At 51.0% G+C, this 20,733-nt stretch overlaps 1 protein-coding gene across 1 annotated transcript in view; it reads left to right on the plus strand.

Annotated features, from left to right (window-relative positions):
• Positions 1–1,013: 1,013 nt before the first annotated feature.
• The window catches only part of FAM163A (family with sequence similarity 163 member A), a 76,541-nt gene continuing 56,821 nt past the window's right edge, over positions 1,014–20,733 (plus strand). The window contains exon 1 of the mRNA XM_042926199.1: positions 1,014–1,055. The gene's annotated coding sequence lies outside the window, so the exon portion shown is untranslated. The remainder of the gene's footprint in view (positions 1,056–20,733) is intronic.

A 20,733-nucleotide genomic window follows, 5' to 3' on the forward strand; every position in this document is an offset into this window, starting at 1 on the left:
CAGATGAGCCTTTCAGGCGGCTCTCCAGGCAAAGTCCGGTGGACAGCGACACACCCTGGTCCTTAAAACTATCATTCCCACGGGATTTTCAGTGCTGGACTTGAGCTGTGGCACATATAGTTCCCTGTATAAGGCGTTCCTAGGGGGCCCGACTCCTGAGCTTACATTTCTTAGGCGAAAAGGCAGTGGAGCTACGGGAAGGCTCTTTGGAAGACGCCAGCCTGCTCTGCTTGGTCCCTTCCCTCCGCCCTCGTGCAAGCAGCCTCTCTCGTGGGGGATTCTCCCAGGACTGGGGCCAGCGCCAATCAGGTGGCTCGGTACCTGCCCCCAGCCCGGGCCACCTGGAGGGGCGTTGAGGCTGTCGGCTCCGTGCAGGGGCAGTTCTCAGAGCGCCGGGGAACGCACAAGAGCCTCACGTGGGCAGCCCCAGGCCCAGGCGCTCAGCAGGACGCGCGCAGACCGGGTGCCAGCCCAACGCGCGAGTGGACGCCGGAAAGGAGCTGCTCAGTCGCGGTAACGGGTTAGGGTGCTCCTCGAGCGAGGTTCCCCGAAGGAAGAAAAGGAGGGACGGGGCGGAGCGGGGCGGGCCGAGGATTCCTTCCCCGCCCCCCACCGGGGCGCCCGGCTCCGCGCTGGGAGGTGCCGGGCCGGGGCGTACTTCCGAGGGCGCCTTAGCACCGGGGTAAGCGCGCCCCGGGGCCACCTTCCCCGCGCGCCCCTATCTTGACCGCGGCCGTGCCGGACTGGGTCTGGGTCGCCGCTTGGCTCTCCCGCTCCGCACCGCGGGCCGCGCGCTCCGAGGGGGTGGGGGTGGGGGTGGACGTCTCCGGCCTCGTGGCCAGGCCGCCGGTCGCGCTGTCCCCGCCTCGGGGCCGGACTTGCCGAGTCCCCGTCCCCGCCTGCGTCGCTGCCGCGCGCTCCTGCTCCGCGAGCGCCTTCCGCCGGCCGGAGCGCACACGGACCCGGCAGCCGCGCCTCGGCGCCCGCCAGCACCCGGGAGCATGCGGCGGCCCGGGCCCGCGACGCTGCACGCTCGGCGGGACCGCGGGGCGCGCGTGAGTGAGCCGGTCCGGGGCTGAGCACCGCGGTGGGTGGGTGCGGGGCGGGCGGGCGGGCGGGACGCTCCGCCGCCGTCGGTCTGTGCGTGCGGGTTCCTCCGAGCGCGCGGGCGCCTCTGCGCCAGCCCTGCACCCTGGTGATCCTGCTCAAATTTGACCACGCTAGGAGGGCGGAGGTGCGTTCGCGGTGCGGGGTCGCCATCTCCGCCAGGCCGTCCGGGTCCAAGACAGCCGGCGCCGACGTCTGCCTAAGGGACAGAGAAACCGGACTGTCACCCGGGCCGCTGTCCGTTTCCTCCCGAGGAGGGAGCTTGCGTCCCGCACCCCTATCCCCAGGGCCGTGCGCGGCGGGCTGGGCTGGGGGCGCCGGCCACATCGAAGCTTCGCTCAGCGTCCGGAGGAGGGTTTGGCTCAAATAGAGCAGGGCAGGAGCGGAGAGCAGTGTCGGGCTAAGCCCGGCGTCCCCCTGCTCTCGTCCTCTTCACCCCAGCTGGCTGGGGTGGCTTGGGTAGAGTGCCCAGCGCGGCGCCCCGGAGACCTCCTGCCCGGGTGGCTTCGTCCGGTCTCTGCGCTTCCCGAGGCCGCGAGGGAGGGCAGGGATGGAGCTCGGTCTTCTCTGTCGGTGCCCTTGGGCTGCATACACCACCCGTGCTTTTCTGTCACACTTGGGCATTCCTTTTCTCTGGGTGGAACTGTGGGGCCCCAGAAGTTCGCTCTTCCTAGCAAGTTGGCCGCGGCGGGAAGGTGGTGGGGGGCAGGTGTGCAACCGCAGGCAGCCCCCACTCCCCCCTGCAGTCAGTTGAGGCACTTTCTCCCGTCCTTTCCAGTCTGCCCAGCCCGGGACCCTCCTTGAGGAGGCCACACTCGTGGCCCGGGGCTGGAGGACCCGAGTTGGAGCTGGGGGTTCAGTGCAACTGGCAAGGGTGACGTCTACGTAGTCGGATCTCTGTGCCCTGTCCCGCGTCCTCCAGTGGTTGAGCCAGACTCACGTTTTATACCGCGTGAGAAACAATGATGGGGGGACTTCAGATCTGGAAAAGTGCACTTTGCCTGAGATTTGCTGCGATTTGGGGTGTTCTTAGGGGGGTAGAGTGGGGGTGGAAGGCAACTTCCTTTCTGTGCTAATAAAGTGCTTGGAAGTACATTTGGCCCCTGCCCCTTCCCTTTATACTGGCAGAGGTGGATCAAAGGGGAGAAAGAGCAAAGGCATATTCTCTGGGAGCAATGATAATTTCTCAGACCCCTCTCCAGAGGTTCCAGCTCCCGTGTCTGTAGGGATCTAAACCAGTAGGTAGAGACAGGGGTCGTGTTGGCACTCGGGGTGGCTCAGCTGTGGTCTTAGGCAAATCAGCTGCACCCTCCTCACAGTTCCCCCTACTCACAAGCAGAGCAGGGGCAGGATTTCTGCCCTCCTGGGGAGATGACCATGAGTGAATGAGAGAGGACCATGTGTGAATGGGAGAAGCCTCTGAAGTCCTCTGGGGGTGGGGGTAGGGTGTGTGTGTCATATGCATGGGTAGAAACCCTGGTGGTGGGTTTCACTGGCATTCCTGCCAGAACCAGAAATTTGCATTTAGTGACCTTATCAAAACCAGTGCTCAGGAAAGGCAGAATGGGCTCCAGTGCTGATGAGAGCAAGTGCCTCACATTTTGCTCAAGGATCTCTGCTTTGTCTCCAGTGTGCCCATCTGTAATTGGAAATGAGCTCTGCTTAGCTCAGAGCGGCTTCAGTCTGAGCGCAAACATCATCCGGCAACAGGGGGGCCTGTCTTGGCATGGAAACGACCCACCCTCACCCAGAGACCCAGGGTAGGATTTTAGTGATGTCTCCCGATAACCTTGGAAAGGAGGCTGGCGGCAGGGGGTGGGGGGGTGGGGAGATCGTAGCAGAAACTGGGAATCGTCTTGGTGGCCCCTTTATCCTCAGAATGGCCCTGGCTGGTCTCGTCAGTTGTGGAAAGTGCCCCGAGGTTTAGAATCTGGCCTGATGATCATTAGCACTAAGGAAAACTGCCACCACGTATTGAGTACTTTCTATATGTCAGACACAAGGCTCTGCTAAATCAATATTATTGTCCCTGTATTTCACACGAGGAGGCTGAGTTTGGGAGAGGTTAAATAACTTGCTAAGACCCTAAAGTGAGTCCGTGGCAGAGCTGTTCTGTGAAGCCAGGTGTCTCAGTTCCAAAGCCCCCTGCTCCCTCCACACGGCTGTTCTTCTCCCATTAGGAACGGACACATGTGGTAGCTGAAAATCCAGAACCGTTGTGAATAAACACTATTTGGAGGTGCAAGAGATGTTTGTGACCCCGTTAGGCTTTAGGGAAAGTGCTGGCCAGGTAAAACTGCTTGCTCTTTGTTCCCTCTAGGACCCATGGGTTTAATCATACACAAAGGATTGATCCTTTAACATGTAGACTGCAAACTGGCGGCAGTAGGGCAATGGCCTACTTATTTCCCTTTCTGTTAGCAAACATCAAGAAGATGGATAAACTGCTAATGAGGTTCTAGAAAAACAGCCCCTCCATACATTGCTGTTGGAAGAGTAAATGGGTACAACTTCTTTGGAGGGTGTTTTAGAACCATCTACCAAAATTAGAAATGCCCATGCCATCGGACCCAGTGATTCCATTTTTAGGGGTTGAACTTGTCCTTACACTTGCCCATGGGCACAAAGACATATGTACAGTGTAGCACTGAAAGTATAGCACTGAAAGAACAATCCACGTGCTCATCAAAGATGAACTTGCTGAATATCTTGTGGCACCTCCAGGCAGTTGGATACTGTGCTATTCATTCATAAAAAGAGACTTGGGAATTTCTCTGTAACTGACATGGAATGATTTCCAAGATATATGGCTAAGTGGAAAACATGCATAGAGTTCTCTATGATGCTGTTTATGTTATAAAAGAGGAGGAAGAAGGAGAATTCCAAGATGTTTGCTTGTGTATGCATAGGTATGTCCAAAAAACCTGATAAGATCTGTTGCCTTCAGGAAGAGCAGACCTTTAAACCCTTCTGTATCCTTTCAATTCGGAACCATAGGGATGCATTAACTATTTAAAAAAATTTTTTTTAACGTTTATTCATTTTTGAGACAGACAGAGCATGAACAGGGGAGGAGCAGAGAGAGAGGGAGACACAGAATCTGAAACAGGCTCCAGGCTCTGAGCTGTCAGCACAGAGCCCGACGCGGGGCTCGAACTCACGGACCGTGAGATCATGACCTGAGCTGAAGTCGGACGCTTAACCGACCAAGCCACCCAGGCGCCCCAGATGCATTAACTATTTTAAAAAATCCTCTTTCCTTGTCCTGTGCCTGATACATTCCCTCAAGCCCTTCTCCGGGTGAACGGTGTGGAGGTGGCACCCCCACCCTCAGCTTGCTTGAGGGGTTCCCTTTGGGGTAAAAGCCAAAGGTCCCTGAGAACACACAGGGTCCCTCAGCTCTGGGCCATCCAGAATTCCTTTAAATACGTGGGTTGTGCTTGGAAAGCTGGAGGGAGAGGTGCCTTTAGACACCTTTCTGAGGTGGGTAGGCAAGATATGACCCTCTGGCCTTGAAAACAATATGAAGAAGTAGAAACTTTTTTGCCCTAATATTCCCTTATACAAGAGAAACTGCCAGCACCGGGGTAGCCTCAGTGGGGCCGGGGGTAGGCGGGAGTAGGGGGAGCACTGCCTCGTCATCAGTGAGGGCAGTAAGTCTATTTCTGGTGTTGTATTTGGACTTCAGAAAGGAGAGGGAGAGAGATACACTTGAATGAAAAGTTTTGAAAATTATTCTGGGGTCTCGGGCTGTTTTGTCCCAGAGGAAGGAAGAAGGTTATTGACGCAGCTGTAATGGCATCAGTTGGTATGTTCTGGAATGCCCCTTTGGGTGTCTCCCATCAGCACAGATGTCCAGCCCCTGCCCTGCTCCCCAGCCAAGAATTCCCTTCTGCTGATCACCTACCGTGGAGGCTGCTGGATGCATGAAGGGGATGGGAGCAAGTATTAGGAACTGCCTTCCCTCCTTCAGGTAAACAGGCTGTTGAATAGCAGAAGCAGAAGAAAGACTTTGTTCCAGCCACACGAGAAGGGACCTTCCAGTAGGTGGGAAGCCTTTGTTAGGAACTTTCTGTGTGCAGGTACTCCGCTAAGCACTCTGCCTACATCATCTCATTTAATCTCCTGATCGGGTATGTGTGAGAGCCCAGGCTCTTTGCCACCAAGCAGCACCTTTTTTGCTCTTTCTTCGATGACTTTCTTTCCTGCATAGTAACCTGCACCAGAGACACAAGAGCATCCCAGGTGCTCGGAGACTTGGTTTGGGTTATAACAGTGTGTAGCTGAGCACTACATACTTTGATGGATGAGCTGGAATATTTGCAGTCTGGGTAGGTTTGTACAGGGCACAGTTCAGGGACAAAGCAGTCAGCATTCTTGGTTCAGGGTCCCATCTTTCCTGCTTGTGTCTCTGTGTGTACATTAGGGCCAGGCCGAGTGGACTGTGAGTGTGATGTTCCCCAGGGATGGAAGGAGGAAAGGGAGTGCTTGTGAGGGTCGGTGTCTGCGCCCAAGGAAGAAGGTGGGCAGGGTGGCCCCTGAACCCCCCAGGTCTGTGCTGGGGGTCTGTCTGCTATTTGGCAGAAACAGCCTGAGAGCCAAGGGCCTGGCTCATTGCACACCTTTTTCCTCCCACACAGCTTGCTGGCCAGGGCTCGCCTCTGACTCCCACTCCACTTCAAAAAGAAACCGCTCGAATTTTCCCCCAAATGAATTCTAGCACAAAGGCAGCTACTGCTGTGGGGTTGAGAGCAAGAAGCTGGGCTAGGCTCTCAGCTAAGTCTGCCAGAACCTAGCCATGAGGGAGAAAGCCAGACGCCTGAATGGTTTGTTTTTAAAAAGTCCTCTTATGATACCCCAAAAATGATGTTTGCACAGCAGAGCAAAATAGTAGTGGACGATCAGTGTAATACATGCCAGAAAGTGAGTATTGCTCAAGGCCTGGGAAGACTGAAAGATGAGCAAGCCGTGGTTCCTGGGCTCGAGTTGCCCACAAGGCAGTGTGGGAGAGGAACATTCGCGTCAGCAGCAGGATCCTGCAGACTGAAGAAGCACGTGCTAAGTAGAGGTACAAATGGCATGTGGTCAGGTGTCGAGGGGTGACCGTGAGCCAGAGGCTGGCCCCAGTAATTTGGTAGATTGTTAAGGTCTTTTTTGGAGGAAGTGATTTTTGAGCTGGGCTTTGAAGGTTAAGTATGATTTTGATAGACAAGCTCAGAAGAAAGGGCAGAAGAGGCCAAGAGAACGGTTTCGGTAGAATATGGAGCATTTGAAGATACATTCATATCAGTAATGTCATTATTTACTCAACTTCTGCCACAGACATAATACATGGCATTTTCAGGTGCTTACAGAGTAAAACTGTTTATGTCCCCATAAGATAGGCAATCACAGTGATTTTTTTTTTTTTTTTTTTGGTGGTAAATCAACAGGGCTTGATGACGGATTAGATATTAGAAGGGCTTCTCGGAGGCACAAGGTTCTAAAACCATATTAGGCTTCTATCAGATTCATTTTACTTGTTAAAATAACAACAGGTGATATCGGACGTGTGTGAACTCGACACGTCAGTCCTATCAAACCACTGAATGACCATGAGCTTTCCAGTGGGGAGGCAGCGGGGTGCCAGGAATGGGGGCTCCAGTTCTGCCTCAGCATTTTATTCTGTGTTCACTCATGTATTCACTCGTTCATTTATTCCTATGGGCAATGAAGATGATCCATGTGCCCGAGCCAAGTGCTGGGCTGGCTGGGGGCAGGGCTGAGTGGAGAGAGAGAGAGAGGGAGAGGGGGAGAGAGAGAGAGACAGACAGAGAGAAGGGAAAGTCAAGGGCCCTGTAGCCTCCAGGAGCTTGTAGTACACGGGAGATATCACAGGAGAAGGTGATAAATGCCATAGTAAAAATAGCAACAAAAGGCTGTGGGAAAACGTAATATGTGCTCAATAAATGCTTGTTGCTAAAACACATAAACATCATGATCGGCAGTACCAGATATCACCAAGAGAACAAATCAGAGGGCTAAAAATATTTCTTTGGATTTGGCCAGTGGGTCTCAAAACACTTGTTCATGTCATGAAACCCACGGAAATTATGGTGCTTGCTGGAGAATACCATAGAATTTTGAAAGGGCTGAATATATAATTTTGAGCTAAATCAGAGAGCATCTTATGCTAGATTCTACTACAGGCATAGAATAGCAGACACCAAGTTTTAAGAAAGAAAACTTTATGAAACAAAAGCCTTAAATTGAGGATATTCTGTGAGTTAATTTTTTTTTTTTCCTATGAATCGGGGAAAGCCTGCCAAGATTCTATTTTAGTGCAGGAAACCCTCAGTCCAGCTGGTAGAACACCAGGGATCCACAGGCGCATAGTTTTGGCAGTTTGAAGGTTGTTGATGACTCTAGCAAGGGCAATTTCAGGAGAGTAATGAGGCCAGAAGCCCGATAGAATTGGGTTGCATTTTCATGATGTCAACCAAGTATTTATTGAATGTCACAGGGGATACAGTGTGTGTGTGTGTGTATGTGTGTGTGTGTGTGTGTGTGTGTGTGTGTGTGTGTGTGTTGGAGAAACCAGAACTGTCAAAGCCCCAGCCTTCATGGAGCTTGAAGTCATTCAGGGAAACAAACTTGTCACAAAGTAAATGTAAAGTGCCACTTATACAAGCAATAAAGTGGAGGTCCATGGCATTGTCAGGGTGTTTCATAGGAGGTCTGGGCCGCTCAGGGAGGATCTGGGAAGTCATCCTGGGGAAATGATAGTTCAGTAGTCCTGGAGAGTGAGTAGGAGAGAAGGAGGTGAGTGGGGTTTTGGACCTGAGAGAGGATATTCCGGGAATGGGGGAGGGTCTTGGCTAGAGCAGGCATAGCATTTTGAGGTGCCAAAGGCCAGTGGCCTGGGGTGCCTAGAGGGAGAGGGAGAAGCATGTGAGATGAACAGGAGAGGCAGGAGGGAGTTAGAACACTCAGTCTTATCAGCCACGGTAGAGATTCTGATGTTGATTCTACAGGAACAGGTAATCACAGAAGTACTTAAGCAGGAGGGTGATATAGTCAGATTTCCTACTTTAGGAAGATCTCTGTGGCTGTAGGGTGTGGACAGTATATTTGAGGTGGCCAAGGGAAGATCCGGGGAGACATCTCGAGAGATGGTTGTTTACACTGGGACATTTGTAGTGGAGAGAGAAAGAAGACAGAGTTGAGAGGTTTAGAAGTGAAATGGACAAGAAGTGATGGTTTGGTCAGAAGGGAGTTTTGGGGACGAGCCCTGGGCTGCCAGCTATGTAGCGGTGGATAGGGGTACCATTTCCTGAGACAAATGACATGAGTTCAGTCTCAGCATGTTGTGCTTGAGGAGCCTTTGAACCATCTGGGTGGAGGGAGAGCAGCCAAGGGGATATATGGGCAGGAGTTTGAAGGAGAGGTCTGGGCAGGAGATATGCCCCCATAAGCTGTCAACATCCAGGGGTAAGTGAAACCATGGCATGGAGGAGGCTGCCGAGGGAGGAAGGACAGGCTTCGAAGAGAAGGTCTGGGGTTAACTTCGAGTTAGGATGGGCCTAGAAAGGAAGCAGAGAAGGATGATCTAGAGAGATATGAGAAAAGCCAGGAGTGGGAAATGGCACGAAAGCCAAGGGCAGAGTGTTTCCTGAATAAGAGAAGAGGAAGCATAGCCCATTATGATGAGGACCAATGAAAGTCCATTGGCTTCAGAAACAGAGATCACAGGTGATTTAAACAATAGTTTCAGGGATGTGATGGGCAAAAGTCAGACTGTAGTTGGCGGAGGGGGAAGTAGACACTGAATGTGCAAATAAGTCTTTCCAGAGGTTTGGAGAGGTGGGGTGGTTTTGTTCTGTTTTAATGGGGGACAGTTGAGCACCTTTACATGGAAGTGTGAAGGATCCAGTTGAATGGAAAAGCTATCGGTTCAAGGAAGGATAATTCATAATGTGAGGTCCCTAAGAAAAATGGGTGGACAGCATCAACCAAGCAGGTGGAGGGAATAGGCCTTAGGATGGAGAGGGGCCATGCTCTGGGATAACTGGAGAGAAGGAGGGGAGGAGAAGGCTCATGCCTGTTTGTTTTTATGAGATGGTGGAAGATGAGTATGTTTCCATCTGATGAAGAGAAGGAAGGATGGCTAGAGCGGAGAAAGGATGGAGGACGTTTACTTTAGAATGGGGGTGGTGAGGACAGTGAAGAGAGAAGGGGTGAAGACACTAGTCAAAGGTGATACTAGTCGAGCATGTATTAGCCGGGTGACATTGAGTCCATTTTCTTACCTGTAAAATGGGAATGATACCCACGATGCTTACCCTACAGAGTTGTGCCTGGCACGTAGAACACCATCAACAAAGGCCTGCTGCTGTTTTGACTTTTCTTCTCACCGTCAGTGGCTAGCCTAGTGCTGAACACATAACTGGGTTTAGTATGAAAGAGTTGTCAACACTTCCAGGTACTTAGTACCTAAAATTTAGACGGACGTCTCTCCTTACACCACTTGTCTCCCTTCCATCTGTAAAGCACCAGCCTCTTTCCTTCTCTAAGCAATTGGAAGCTTTTCTGCTACTTAATGCTTAGGGATTCATTTATATGTGGTGCTTAGCCAGGGCAGATTCTATTAGGGGAGTTAAGCATATGGACAGGGCACTGGGCCAGGGTGAGAAGAGACGAGGTTCAATTAATTCAAGAGCCCAATCTCCTCTGGCCTCATTGATACACAGAGGACAGGGCATCTGTGGGACTCACGCCTTCATCACTTTCCTAATATCCAGTGAAGCCAACTCTGAACCAGGCCTGTACCCGGGGCTGAGATACAGAGATGAATAGGAATGGTTCCTGCCCTTGTGATATTAATGTGATCAGATAAATGTTGTAATGGCTGCATCCCATGCTGGGGAGCATAGAAGAAGGAGCCCTTGGCTGTGCCCGGGCTAGGCAGGGAGGGCTTCCCAGAGGAGGTAGTGTTTGAGCTGGAATGTGAAGATCAACATCTTTGTAGAGAGAAAAGGGAAACAGACAAGGAGGGAACATCTTTGCAGGTAAAAAGGGAATTCTTCGGGGCCTTCAAGGCGCAGTTAGGCCCGGGAAGCTCAGGAGACGGTGGGGGAAGCAGAGACTGAATTTGGTCCAGCAACATCAGAGCAGGAAATGCCAGGCGATGGGGAGGGGGTGAGACACAGGACGGCAGGCTGGTGTTCTGCCTCCTGGCCTAAGGACCTGGACTTGAACCTGTGGGAATGGTAGAGCCACTAGAGGTTTCTGAACAACGGCAGAGTGATTGGTCAAGGGTCAGTGGCGGTAGTCTAGGCGAGGGTTGACTGCAGGACAGTTTCAGTGATATGGGTCCAAGGTATGGTCATTGCTAGTGAATGAGTGAAATGAAACTAAAAGCCAGTGGCATTAAGGAAGTTGTGGAAATATGATGCTAGGGCGTTTGGAGAGGCCATCTTTGTGTGTATTGAAACTTTCTAGGATGATGACAGAACCTTAAATGAAGGGGGACAATTGCTAACGTCCTCAATGAGTGACGGAGAGGCAGTGGTGTGGTGAAGGATAGAGTGAAGAATAATCAAATATCATGGATCTCAAAGGGATAAGGATTTTGACAAGATAACAGAAATGAAACACTCTAGACTCTAATTCTGGAAAACAGAATAAATTCCTGAAAGGACTGAACCGTTGTTTATTTCCAAGGCGAGGGGGCCACCAAAAAACAGGTGGAATGTATTTCCAAGCTGCTGGACCACTGAGTACCGCTCGAGGACACCCTACAACATCACAGATGGGTGCCTGCCGGTTCGAGATCTCAGAAATCAGCTGAGTCCTCGTGATGGCACCACGATCCATGATGCTGTCCTTGCTGGAGTCCATTTCCCAGGCCCCTCAGAGAATCATTTCCAACATCTTTGCTGAGGTCTTGCTGATACCAAGCATGTCCTCTCGTTGTGGCAGAGGAGTTAAGCACCCAGCACCCTTCACCTCAGGGGGCTGACAGCTCAACACCAGATTTCTCTTAGCAGATGGGTCTCATTGCCCGCTTTCTTCTCTGCTGGGCATACTCTGTACCCAGTGTTGTGCTGGGGACATTGGAGGAATCAGAAAAATCCCAGACATGGTCCGTGCCCTCAAAGATGTCAGGGTCTAAATAGAAAAGCCGGGCTGGCACACCTGGGACAGCGATGCCCTTTGTTGTTTGGTTTAAGGGAGAGGTGGTTGGGTGCAGGAAGGAAAGAAGGTAGATGTACTGCAACTGTCTAGTCAAGAGTTGAGACACATGGAAAAGACAGAGTAAGGAACCTAAAATGACCTGCAGATTTTTGAATGTGGGGAGTAGGCCTGGCAAGTGGGGGTGCCGTTCTGAGAGACAGGAAGTACAACAGAGGAGAGACTTGCAAGGGCGGTGAAGAGCTCTGACTTGAAAATGGACAGTTTGCAGGCTCATTTATAAATGACACAAGTAGATGTGGAGCTCGGTTGCCTTTGTTGATGTGACTGTATTAAGAGTAAGTGTTTTAACAAAGGGGAAAAAGTTAATGAGGAGGCAGATGAAGACAATGTATGACCAATGTATGACCAATGTATGACAAAGGATGGAGAACGGATGTACTTTAGAAACATTTAAGGGATAAAGTGAGCAAGATTTGGTGGCTGAGTGGATTTGAGGGGAGAGGTGGAGGGGGGAGACTGCAGTGATTCACACACCGCTGGGCTTGGGGACTGGGGGGATGGTGGTCCCATTAATTAGGGGGAGAAAGGCGGGAAGGCAAGCACTTTGAGGGGGAAGAGCAGGTGAGATGATGGCGTCTGTTGGAGGCCATTCGAATGAAAGATTCCCGTAGGGATGGCTAAGTAGACTGTGTCCAAGCGCCAGTTGGTGGTGCAAGTCTGAAAACCAGGCCAGCAGAGCTCATAGCTCTGTGAATTGCCCATGGGCAGGCGAGGGCCTAAGGAAGGCATGGGAGGGCAAGAATGGAGCCTTGGGAAGGATTCACGTATAGGAGGGGAGTGGTGTAGAGGGGACAGTCTAAGAGGGAATAGTCGGGATGGCATGAGTTGAACCAGGAGAGGTAGTGTGATGAGTGGTTGATGAGGAGAAAAGTTAAGGGATAAAGAGTTTCAAGTAGGAGTGGGTAGTCAACGTAGATTGTTTGGGAGGGACAGCACGCGGGTCATTGGAGATCTTTGTCAGAAGTGATTTCAGAGTAGCCGGTGGGAGCTGGAGGCAGATTTCAGTGAGTTCGCAATGAATAAGTTATGAGAAAATAGAGAAACAAGTGTACAGAAACATTTGAGGAGTTTTGCTGTGAAGAGGCAGAGAAATGCAGCAGTATCTGGATGATTATCATCCAGATGTGGAGACACCAAGTTTAGGCTTTTTTAAAAATGTTTATTTTTGAGAGAGAGAGAGAGCACAAGCAGAGGAAGGGGTAGAGAGAGAGAGGGACAGAGGATCCAAAGCAGGCTCTGCACTGACAGCAAAGAGCCTGATGGGGGGGCTCGAACTCACAAACTGTGAGATCATGACCTGAGCCGAAGTCAGGCACTTAAGGAACTGAGCTACCCAGGCGCCCCAAGGCTTTTATTCCTAGTGGCTTTGTTGGGAAAGAGAAGAGAGACAGTTGGGATAGTAGCTATAGGGGGATGTGAGGTGAAGCGATGGGTTGTTTTCAGAGTGGAAGGAACTGGATCATGTCCATGGGCCGAGGGTTTAGAGATAAGAGAGGAAGTGGGAAGCCTGGACTGGAAGGAGAGGGGGAGGTGGGTGTTTGACGGGGAGAAAGCTGCAGTTTCTTGGAAACAGGCTTTTCGTGGTTTAGGAGAAGAACAATAGAAAGAAAAAACCTGCTCCCCTCCCACCCCATCAGCCTTCCCCCCCACCCCACCTGTGTGTCTGCTCATGCTCCCACTTATCTCAGACCTGCCCTTACGAGGTAAGTTTGAGTAAGTGTGAAGGACACGGAGATTCTATGTCTCCGTAGACACTAGAAAGAGTTCTTTCCTGCCCCTTACCTCTCTTCACCTCATTAGCCACTTCATCGGAATTCCTGGCCTTCTGCACATCCATCCATCTGTCCAGGACTGACTTGGAGGAGGTATGAATTGGTAGGGCCGTGCAGGGTGTTACCAGGTGGCAAATGGCCACTTCCCGGAGTTCCTTGAGTCCCCCGCCCCTGGGGCTGCTCCCGCACCCTCCCTTAGGGCATCCCGACTCCCCACAGTCCAGCGACCAAAGGGAAAATGCCTCCTCTTCCCAGCTCCAGTGCTATGGTGGGCATCAGTTCTGATCGGTCCTGATGTGCCCTGCCGGTTATGAAATAGGTTTAATAACACCCCTTCATCACCTGTCAGTTTTTCCACCCAGCTCCCTATGGAGGGAGGCTCACCGCAGACACTGAGCCAGGTGCTGGAGATAAAATGGTGAAGAACGCAGGCAAGGTTTCTGCCTTTGTGGAAACTACAGTCTTGAGCAGTATTTTCTTTTTTCTTTTTTCTTTTCTTTTCTTTTCTTTTCTTTTCTTTTCTTTTCTTTTCTTTTCTTTTCTCTTCTTTTCTTTTCTTCTCTTCTCTTTTGTTTTCTTTTCTTTTTTAAAAATGTTGATTTATTTATTTTGAGATAGAGAGAAAGATCACGAGTGGGGAATGGGCAGAGAGAGAGAGGGAGAGAGAGAATCCCAAGCAGGCTCCACAAGGTGAGCACAGAGCCAGATGTGGGGCTCAGTCCCACAAACCATGAGATCATGACCTGAGCCAAAATCAAGAGTCCGATGCTTAACCAGCTGAGCCCCCCAGGCGCCCCCATGAGCGGTATTTCTCAGTCGAATCACCACTGACAGTTCTTTGTTGTGGGGGGACTGTCCTGTGCATCGTAGGGTGTTAGGCGGGATCTCTGGCTTCTGTGTGCCTAGATGCTAGCTGCACCCTCCCCCAGTTGCGACAGCCGGAAGTATGTCCAGACATTGCTGAATGTCCCGTTGAGGGACAGAAACCCCCTCCCCCCATTGAGAGAATAAAAAGTATTATCAAACAGCTGATCACAAAAATAAAAACACAATTACCAAGTATAAAGATACCCTGACAAAACATAAGCGTGTGCCATGACAGAGGAAGAAAGGAGACTTATTTTAGGTTCAGTTATAAAGCAAGGCTTCCTGAACGAAGTAACCCTGAGGCAGAAGCCTGGGGGCTGAGAAGGAGCCAGTCACATGAGGAATGAGGGACTGAACGTCCCTGGTGGGAGAAGACCCCAATACAAGAAAGGGCCCTGGCTGTTTGAAGAACAGAAGGAAAGCTCGTTGGCTGGGGCTTAGGGACCAAAGGGGAGAGCGGTGCGAGATGAGACTGGAAAAATTAGTAGGGACTAGATTATGCTGGGCCTCATAAACTGTGTGTTTTAAGAGTAATTCAAATATTTGTGCAGTGTTGTTTTTTTTTTTTTAATTTTTTTAAATGTTTATTATTTTGAGAGAGAGACAGAGCATGAGTGGGGAGAGGGGGAGAGAGAGAGGGAGACACACAAGCAGGCTTCAGGCTCCGAGCTGTCAGCACAGAGCCTGATGCGGGGCTTGAACTCACAAACTGTGAGATCATGACCTGAGCCGAAGTCGGATGCTCAACCGACGCCCCTGTACAGTGTTTTAAGTAGGAATGAGACACACCCAGGCTGATGTCTGAAGATCATCTGTCTGCTGAGTGGCAGTCAGTCGGAAAAGGACTAAGTGGCCGAGGCAGGAGACGGGGGGTAGCCTGAAGCCTGGCACTGGAGACAGAGAGATATAGATGGACTTGAGATTTGCCCCACCTGTTCGTGATGTCTCACATATTTTGGCCATACTCAAGGGTTGGCAGTACTGGTTCTGGGTCTGCCTTTATTCAGTAACATTTATTGAGCGCCCACTGTATGCCCAGCATGTAAGACACTGGCCCTGTCAGCTCCAAGTCTTGTAGGGACACGGACACAATGCGATCTGGGTGCAGAGGTGCGTGACCCTATAAGCGTGAGGTGCCACGGAAGTCTGTGGAGGTGGCGCTGGTCTGACCTGGGAGCGGGGAGGGTCAGGGAAAACTGGAAGAGGTGACACCTGCACCAGTTGATAAGAAAAAAATCAGTGAATCGAGTGAAGGGAAGAACGCACATGCCAGGCTTCGCACAACCTGGCAGAGACCCGGAGGGTGCAAACAGCATGGCGGGGCAGAGGCAGAAGACCCAGGGCAGGGACAGGTGGAGGAAGAGGCTGGAGGGGTCAGCAAGGGCCAGACCATGACAACAAACCCAACCTTTGGGCCTCAAGGGCCAACTGACAGTGCGGTGAAAACAGGAGCCGATGCAAGTGTGGGGGTTCCAGTCTAGTCTCTTGCAGGACACCCGCTCTTGCCACCAGAGGGTCCTGTCAAAGTCTAGAACTGCTGAAGGTCTGCCGGTGTTCCTCTCATCTCCTTTGTCCCCCGAGGCTCCCCATAATGGCTCCCTAGTGTCATCATCCCACCGGAGCCTGGCACACCAAGCGACATGTACTTTCATTGACTGCCACCCTCTAAACCCCTTCACTCACGCTGCTCCCAAAAATCCGAAAAGAGAAAACACAAGATTTTTTTCTCACAGTGAAAGTGATGAATAGCAACGGACCTGTTTAAAATAAGAAGGAATTTCTCCAGTAAACTGGCAGCCGCTTAAAATGATGTCGGAACATATTTTACCTGAAAAGATATTCATGACGTATTGTTCGATCATAAGGTGGAGCGAGTACGGAACCCCAGGGAGCAGAAGCGTGTGCGGGTGTGTGGAGGAGAGGATGACAAAGTGTTAACTGTGCTTATCTCCAAGTGGACAGAAGCACAGGGGATTTTCGCTGTGGGTGTTTGACTCACCTATTTTTAAAATTTTAGTATGAGATTATTTTATGATAAGACATAAACAACATACAAAGCTGCCCTGGGAGTCTGGTTGGCAGTGCTCCCAAGAGTCCTTGACCTCTAGCTGGTTACCCTGACTGCTCGTTGTAGACACGGCAGTATTTTTCTCCAGGAGGGCTGCAAGCAAGACTAACTCGTTACATGCTTTCCGTCCCGAGGATGACAGGAGCCAGGAAGGCATAAAGTCTTGTTACAATGACAGCCAGCCAACAGCCCAGCCGGTAGCCTTGATGTCTGTGTGTTTATTTATTAACGGGACTTTATGTATCCATCCTCCACAAGCTCCAGGAGCTCCCCAGCTGACTCTGATACAGATCATATTCTGAAAATGGTACAGCCCATCAGTCAGCATAAAGACAGGGCTGGCTCACCAGAGGATTAACACAAAAAGAACACTGTCCTAGGAAGCAAAATGAACTGGAAGGAGTATTGACTGGGGCACGGCGTTAGGAGAAGGGAGTGTGCGGGCGTTAGGAGAAGGGAGTGTGCGGGAACAAGCTGGGTTCTTCAGTCACTTTTCTTAACCTGTCAATTATTGAATGCCTTTTCCCTGCCAAGCATGGAGTCTGTTTCTGTATATACTTTCTCCCGTTTAAACTTCCCGACGGTTCTTTATTTTTAAATTTTTTAATGTTTATTTATTTTTGAGAGGGAGAGAGACTGAGAGCAAGTGGGGGAGGACCAGAGAGACAGGGAGACGCAGAATCTGAATCAGGCTCCAGGCTCTGAGCTGTCAGCATAGAGCCCGACACAGGGCTCGAACCCACGAACCGTGAGACCATGACCTGAGCTGAAGTCGGATGCTTAACCGACTGAGCCACCCAGGCGCCCCTAAACTCCATGACACTTCTATGAGGAATGATTCCCCTGTTGAAACAGGCTCAGGGAGAATAAATAACTAGTTAACAGCAGCTTAGGTTTTAACGTAGCTGTTTTTTCACCGAACACTACCCCTGCCTACACCTCCCTGCTTGAAGAATTCTGCTTAAAGGCGGGGAATTTTAAAGCTTGGAAAATGCCCCATTGATTTGGGCTTAGAAGTTACTCAGCGTGCAGTAGATGCCAAATGCTCTTGTTGAATGGACGGAGGGATAGAGGGAGGGATGGATGAATGAACAAAAGAAAGCATGAGTTTTGAAAGGTCATATAATCACATAAAGGCAGAGAGAGATAATCACATTAGAAAGCTATCACCAAGATAGTTGCCACAAATGAATGTGGCCAGGATTCAATAGTACTTTCTGTTGCTTACCCAAGAGTTACAAGAGATGGCTGTAATGGGAGTAAACATCAGGAGAGTCATTTCTCGAGGGCTGGAGAGAATTGGGGTCATGTGGGTATGTGGGTCGGGTCAGTGCTGTCATGGTTCAGGGTGGGGAGGGGCTAGCCTGGCCGAGTTCCCGTGCACAAAGCTAGATGTCTGCTGTTCTCATTTGCAAATTGGTTACCAGGGTCCTACCGGGTCCTAGCAGTCTGCCTGGGCCTGCTCGGTTCTCAGGGCCTACGGACAGAGGAGCAAGGAGGCCTCAAACAGGGAAGCTTCTTGGGCCGCTTGGGAAGAGCAAGGCTTTATTTCTTTATTTTTTTCAAGGTTGCAGCAAACTGACGGCCTTCCTTGGCTCCAGCGAAGAGCTGTTTTTCTCCACATGTGCCGCTCAGAGATTGGTTACTGGGCCAGCAAGTAGAGATTGAGGAAAACCTTGGTTCGCATCCCTTATCTCCTCATTCATCTTCCCTGCTGTGCATAGAAGCTCCAGTACTCCTTGTTCCAGCTTGGCAACGGGAGGGAAGGCCACAGCGTCCAGACTACTGTGGGAGCCTGGAAGAGAAATGGTTCGGGCAACATGTTGGTCTTTGTCTTCCGGGAGCTCAGTTTCCTCTCAAGGAGAATACACGCTACCCGTGGGGTTACAGAGCCACGCTGTTGAATCATGAAAATCCCGTGAGCGAGGTGGCCGCGGGACACCGGGCTGGCTAGTTTCTTCTTGTGAAAGATGAGGCAGTTGGGATGGTTTCTGCTTTTTCCGGTTCCCCGTCTGCTCTAAGAATGTGTGATTCTCCAGTCTAATACGTCTGCTAAGGTTGATCAGGAAAGATCTGAAGGAACTGACTTAGGGCGCAGCACTTGGGAGAGCTGCATCCTAGCCCCAGAGGGGACACACGGTCTCTGGTGAGAGGCTGTGGCAAGACCCATTTCACAGATGTAGAAACTGAGAGCCAGACCTACCCCCCCCCCCCCCCCCCGCCCCTGCCAAAAGCAGGGAAATCCCAATGCGTGGACCCCTGCAAAGGCTGCAGACAACTGCTTTCCCTGGTCTGAGAAGAGGGGCTTCCCCCAGAGGCCTCAGCCGGGTGTGTGGAGCAGTCTGAATTCCTCTCTCTGACCCTCCCTCAGACTTTGCCCCCCGCGCCGTGCTTCCTCACCAGCCCCATCCAGTTGGGGTTGGGGAACTGCTTTAAAAAATTATTTCTAAAAGATCACACACACACACAGACACACACACACATGCTGAGTGAGCTCTTTGTATTTTATATGGGAAATCATAAATGGCTCTCGGGCTAAATGAAACCTGAACCAATCAAACAACTTTCCCAGGGGCTCAAAAGAAACAAGATTCACAGAACCGGCTGCCAGTCCTGCAGAAAATAGAGCTGATGGAGACACCCATGTGGGTGTCGGTTGACCTTGACAAGGGAAACACTAGCCAGTATTTTTATCTACCTTTTTTTCTCAGGACATTGGTACTGTCACATGCACTAGCAACAGGCCCCTGTTTCTTCTGATGCAGTGCTCCGGCAGCTCAAATTCTATAATCTCAAGGATTTCCTATTACATTTCATTTCTTTTCCTTTTATTTCTCTTCTGTCTTTCCTCTGTGGGAGACAGAGCATCAGCCTGTACCTCTGAAGCAATTAACTTGCCCAAGACTCTCCCAATTTTAGCCCTGAAGGTCTCACATCCAGGGAACTCGCTCAGTCCTGGGCAAACCAAGACTGTTGATTTCCCTGAAGGTACGTCACTGCTTCAAAAGAAACTCCTGGGGTGGGGAGTGTTTCCCAGCTCCCGTCTGGAGGCGGTCTCACATGGCAATCGTCCGTGCCAGGTAAGGAGCAGATCACTTGACCTCTCTGTGCCTCAGTTGCCTCATCTGTAAAAGGGGGACAATGATAATCTGCACCTGGAGAGGTTGCTATATGAAATCATGTAAATCAACACATGTATTTTGAAATAGTGCCTGTCTCATAGTAAGGGTCCAGTAAATGTTAGCCACGGTTATTATTCAGTCAGCATCTGCCTGTTGATAAACCTATCACAGGCCCTCAGAATTGATGGGATGCCTTCTTAGATTTCATCTCAGTGTCCCCACATTTATTTATTTATTTTTTAAGTTCATTTATTTTTGAGAGAGAGAGGGAGGGAGAGGGGCAGAGAGAGAGGGAGGGAGAGAATCTCAAGCAGACTGTGCACCATTGCAGAGCTCAGTGCAGGGCTCAAACTCATGAACCGTGAGATCACGACCTGAGCAGAAATCCAGAGTCGGAGGCTTAACTGACCGAGCCACCCAGGCGCCCCAGGGTCCCCAAGTTTAAATGCACTTTGTGCACTGTAACAAGTCCTGCTGTGTCCACCTCCCCTCTCTCTGCTTCCCCCTCCCAACTATGGGGACAGCTGCAGCTGGTTAAAGTTGTTTGGATTGGAGTGGGTTCTTCCCTGCTTCACCTGGGGCAGGGGAGGTGGGGCGTGATGTGTAAGTTCAGGACCTCAGGCTTGCTCACGCACACGAATCACCTGGGTATCTTGTTAAGTCTTGTTCAGCGTGGGTGCTGATGCATCCGACCGGAGATCCCGCATTTCTAACAAGCTACAGGGTGAAGCTGCTGGCCCGGGGACCACGCTGTGAGAGCAAGGCCACACTGTGTGTCAGCCTGTGTGAGTCTGGGCAAAAGCCTATGAAGTTCATGCTCATGTGAAGTTCCTAAGACGAGAGCATTAGTATGGGGTGGGGGGTTGTTGCTTAGATGTGCTCAAAGCGTTTGAGGAGAGCAGCTCAGGGAGCGGGGAAGCCAGGAGGCTGCCAGTGCCCTAGGCGGGCGTGGACACCTGTCGCGAGCAGTGGTTGCAGGTAGTTAATAACACTGGGTAAGGAAATGAGCTTTGGGAATTCTTTTGCTTATTTTAAATATCAGAGCTGGTTCGAGGCTATAGCTTTAATCATACCTTTCTCATTTGTGTCCCTGGATTTGCACTCTTGAATGGTGGACAGAAGGCTGTACTCCCCTCCCCCCAGTGCCCAGGAGTCACACGTGGTCAGTGTCAGGGACCCAGGGTGTGACTACAAGAAGGTTCAGAACTACTGCCTGAAGGGACCCAAGCCCCCAAACGAAGTTGGGCCCCCAGGCCCTGACCCAACACTCCTTCACAGTGACATTGCCTGGGAGGGATCTAATACTCCCTCAGCCATCTTGAACCTGACCTGTGAGAGCCACCTGGCACTTATACCTCCAGTTGGGATGGATCGACCCAACTCTCCCAAATAATCTGAGTACCCAAATGAACATAACCAGTGACCTTCGCGTTTGAGACACCTTTATTCCTTTTTCAAAGCCTTGAACAGAATCCTCTCTGCCATTCTTCTCCCAGCTGTCTTCCCTCAGAGTCCCCGTCAGACACCGACACAATGTTATCACCCGGCCGCGGTCATTTTG

This window comes from Panthera leo, chromosome F3, assembly GCF_018350215.1.
Source record: "Panthera leo isolate Ple1 chromosome F3, P.leo_Ple1_pat1.1, whole genome shotgun sequence".
Classification (NCBI taxonomy): Eukaryota; Metazoa; Chordata; class Mammalia; order Carnivora; family Felidae; genus Panthera; species Panthera leo.